The sequence below is a fragment of the Echinops telfairi genome, unplaced genomic scaffold, assembly GCF_000313985.2.
Source record: "Echinops telfairi isolate 266 unplaced genomic scaffold, ASM31398v2 ScPeMD7_11;HRSCAF=52, whole genome shotgun sequence".
NCBI lineage: Eukaryota > Metazoa > Chordata > Mammalia > Afrosoricida > Tenrecidae > Echinops > Echinops telfairi.
The window spans coordinates 3,427,980-3,432,788 of NW_022103908.1; the positions used below are offsets into that span (position 1 = coordinate 3,427,980).

Below are 4,809 nucleotides of genomic sequence, written 5' to 3' on the forward strand. Positions count from 1 at the left end.
ATGGTTAATTTTATGTCAACCTGTCTAGGCACTGGATCCCCATGGTTTAAATACTAAAGAAATTGGTGTTCCCTATGGGACACATTTAATGTCATATAACATAATGTGCGGTGCAAGCACTCGCACTCCATGGCGTAATCGAATACAAGGTCATCAATCCAATGGAAAGAGATTTCCTTTGGGCATGTTCCCCTCACGAATAGGAAAAGAGAGATTGGGCAGAACATTCTGTCTTCCTGCCCTCTACAGTCTTTTTAGCACTTGACCTAGAAATCTTAGGGTGTAAACCTGCGAGAATATCCAGTCTGCTTCCCAAATTAAAGATTTTGATTTTGGAAGATCAACTCCCATCCCATAATGATGTGAACCGATGAATCCCTTTCTCTCTCTCTCTCTCTCCCTCTTTGCCCCACCCCCACCCCCGCCAATTGCTCACTCATGGACAAATGGAATGAAAAGACAATGGAATTTTCCCCTAAACCTTTTGTCTAATACTTTTCCCCATTGATTCTGATCTCTAGACAATCCTAAGAAAGTTACTTTTCACCACATGGATATAGTAAAGGCACATACCTAATTATATTTTAGTTCATGCATTTATAGTACAAACCTTGCAGGAAAATAGAAAGCTAACCCCCCAAAAAAAGAGTAGGCACACCTTCATGACAGTTCCATTTGTAGTCTCATCACTAGAGCTATTATATCTGATCCTAATCCGTTTTTTATTTAATTATTTTATTGGGGGCTCATACAATTCTTATTATAATCCATACATGTATCCATTGTGTCAGGCACATTTGTACATTTGTTGCCATCATCATTCTCAAAACATTTGCTTTGTACTTGAGCCCTTGATATCAGCTCCTCATTTTCCCCCTCCCTCCCTCCCTGTTCTTTTACTCATAATTTAATTTATTCTGTCATTTCTAATTAGTATATATTTCCAACTATTGATAGCTGTCTAAATTGTTTTCTGGAATAATCCTTGTCCAACTCAAGCACACGCTGATAATTAAAGATGGCGTATTGGACAATCCCTGAGCTGGAAGGGCCAGGAAAGAGGCGATGGTCAGCCCCACATGAACAACTCACTTTCCTTCACTGGCTCTCCATGTTGTCATCTGTGGAGCTAGACAAAAAATATTTTAATCTCACTTAATTTAAATTATCTGTAACTTTTTGGCTACAAGAATGTCTGCTTCATTCTAAGACTGCATCCTATTGTTTTAATTTAACATGGTATCAATAAGATACATCATTTCATGTCTATGTGCAAATGACTTTTATATTACACTCAATTTTAACTTTTTAGATTGCTATTGGCTCAGGGGTGTTGACAGGAAAACTTGTGGGTGCATATTATTAGCTTTTTATAAAGTGACATTTCATCTGTAGGCAGAGTAACAATTTTGAATGTTATGCATGAAAAGATTGATAGCTGGCACAATTATTAATTTCTACAGAAATTCCTGTTAGGGTTTATGATTTGGAAAAATACATTTGCATTTAAACTCTAATAAAAGAAGATTCTGTCCTCTCTTTTCCTTTTGGAGAACAAAATAAGCAAGTACACCCTAATAGTCCTAATCCCCAAGGTTACATTAGCAATTCCTAAGAGGGTGGGCTGTAGCATGTTATAAATATCTTTGGGGTTGTAAGAAGGCTCAGATTTGAATCCTAGGTGAGTGTGGAAGAACCACTGTATCTTGCAGAAATTACATAATGTCTCAAAGCCTCAGATTCAGGCTATAAAATAGCCCTGGTGGCAGGCGTGGACTGCCAACTGCAAGGGCAGCAGTTTTAGCCTACAGCCACTCCACAAAACCAAGACCCGGCTTGCCACTCCCACAAAGAGTTGCAATCGCAGAAACCCACAGGGGCAGTTCTACTCTGATCTCCAGAGTTGCTATGAGTCAGAATCAACTCCAAAGTAGTGAGGGGGTTTGTCTTTTGTTTTGTTTCTTTCTTTTTTGTTGTTTTATCTTGTTTTTGTAACCTTCAGGAATAGTTTGGGGATCAAATCAAATAAAAGATTTTGGTTTATCTCAGATGTTTTATGTCATTTGGGGTCACCCTCTTGAATTTTTGCTATATGTTTTTCTGTTTTTCAGTATATGAAATCCATGATTGATGAACGTATAGGGAAAGCAAATAGAATAAGAGTTTCTGGGGGGTACAGTATAAGGGGGGTGGCTAGAAGGGAGCTGATGTCAAGGAATTCAAGAAGGAAAATAATATTTTAAAACTGATTGTTTTAGCAATTGTGCAGTGTTGGTTGATGTGATTGAACTATGGAATTATATAACATCTGTATTAACTCCCAATAAAATGGATTTGAAAACTATAATAAAATGGTGCAAAAAAAAGATTAAATATCTCTGGCCATTTCTCTTTGGCAACGGAAAGCACTTATAAAAGTCTTTTCATTGGTGTTTTTATAAATTCTTTAATGCAGAATTATTTGATCATGTTCTTTAGTTAAAACACAGTAGTATGGAAATATTTTAGCCTCTAACCCGTAAGGGTAACTCTATTCCTCTCCAATCATTTCTCATCAGAACAAATTCAAGGAAAATGTCATGTATTTTGAAAGGGGGTGGGCATCAAAAATCATGATTCTAAGAGGTATAGTGTTTAGGTTGCATTCACATACACTCTAAAACGTCTGCTTTTTGCTGTTTATTCTACTATTCCAATACATGAACATGGCATTTCCAAACATCTCATACGTAGAATATGTAGATGGAAATTGGTGGTCCAGTGGTAGTAGTTTGACACCCATGCAAGAGAGTTAGGATTGACTTTTGGCCAATGACCAGCGGAAGTTGTGTGTTGCTGTGCTGCTGAACAAGTAAGGGTTAGGGGAGCTTTCAGACTAAGCCATACCAGGAATAGAGGCCTGGCTACCTACTTCCAAAAATCAGCCAAGAGAAATCCTCTGAAGTATGAATCACAACCATCTGATCCCATTGAGCATGGGGCCATGGAAGTTGGGGGATAACGTGTGGCTTCTAAGAACAACATTCAAAATTTGGGAATAATTACATTCAGATTCTGTATTGTATGAGGCATAATAAATATGATCTTGGAAGATGGATTTAAGTAATGATGATTACATGAAAATATTTTGAAAATATGCTGATAGGCTATATGTTCAAAATAAAGTTTAAAGTGGAAGATCAATTGTTGTCATCAGTTTGTTTTTCTAAGTGTGCTAGAGAAAGTACCAGACGGTGAATTTATGAACATATCATTTAAATAGACTTATAGAGAACAGAGTGCATTTTATAAATAAAAACTAAAGTTATTGGGTTTTTGAGAAGCTGTTATATTCTAAATCTTAGGCGAAGAAAGTAGGACTGATGTAATGTGTGTCAGCCAAACAGCTATAATCATTATGTAAGAAAAGCTTAATGTCGCATCATGTGCCTATTTCAGAAATATAAAAATATACCATGCGCAGATAGAGTTGCAATGATGTATACTTGGGCTGGATCTAGATCACATATGTGAAGCATTGCCTGCTCATATACCGTCTTCAGGGTCATTGTTGTGTTTCAGTCCATTTTTGTAGCTCTTATACCAATACATCTCGTTGAAGATTTCTCTCATTTTGATCGACCCTCTACTGTAACAAACGTGATGGCTTTTTCTATTAATTGGTCTCTCTTGATGATATGTCCAAAGAAAGTGAACCAGAGTCTCCCCATCCTCACTTCTAAGGGAGATCTTTTTGGTATATCTTTTAAGACTGTTTTTTTTCTAATCGGGAGGAGAAAATAACAGGACAGACAGTTCCAGGGGACATGGGGGAGGGGGAGGTGGGGGGACAGGAAGTGATGTTAAGAAACCCAGGGACAAGGGAACAACAAGTGATCCAAATCGGTGAGGATGGTGTAGGAAGCCTGGTAGGGTGTGATCAAGGGTAATGTAACCAAGAGGAATTACTGAAACCCAAATGAGGGCTGAACATGATAGTGGGACAATACCTACCTGGCAGGGGAGATACCATGATCATGAAGGTGGTTTTCCCAGGGTGAGGCTCATCCATTGCACTCCAGATATTATGCTGACCCCTGCGATTTCCCCAAATGTGGGAAACTCGACTGCATAATTTGTGGTAGTGAAGGACTGCATTAGTGCTCTTCCCTGGGGTAAAAAAAAGATCATGGGGAAAGAGGAAAGTAAAAGGAAATAGAGGAAAGAGCTAGGAGGCAAAGGGCATTCATAGAGGTCTAAATAAAGGCATGTACATATGTAAATATATTTATATATGAGGATGGGGAAATAGATTTCTGTGCATATAGTTATAGGTTTAGTATTAAGGTAGCAGATGGACATTGGGCCTCCACTCAAGTACTCCCTCAATGCAAGAATACTTTGTTCTATTAAACTGGAATTCCATGATGCTCACCTTCCCGAAACTATCGCTGAAGACAAATTTGTGCATAAGCAAATGTGGAGAAGAAGGCTGATGGTGCCCGGCGATCAAAAGATATAGCATCTGGGGTCTTAAATGCTTGAAGGTAAGGAAGCAGCCATCCAGTTCAGAAGCAACAAAGCACCAGCCTGTGTGATCACAAGGTGTCCAAGGGATGAGGTATCAGGCATCAAAGAACAAAATATATCATTGTGAATGAGGGGGAGTGCGGAGTGGGGACCCAAAGCCCATCCGTAGGCAAATGGACATCCCCTTACAGAAGGGTTACGGGGAGGAGATGAGTCAGTCAGGTGCAGTGTAGCAATGATGAAACATACAACTTTCCTCTAGTTCCTAAATGCTTCCTCCCCACCCCCACTATCATGATC

General features: G+C 38.8%; 1 non-coding gene across 1 annotated transcript; it reads left to right on the forward strand.

Moving 5' to 3' along the window:
- The first annotated feature begins 3,985 nt into the window (after positions 1-3,985).
- On the forward strand, positions 3,986-4,152 carry LOC115868500. Its single transcript, XR_004045632.1, has one exon. It is a non-coding gene; the product is annotated as a U1 spliceosomal RNA (small nuclear RNA).
- The last annotated feature ends 657 nt before the right edge of the window (positions 4,153-4,809 follow it).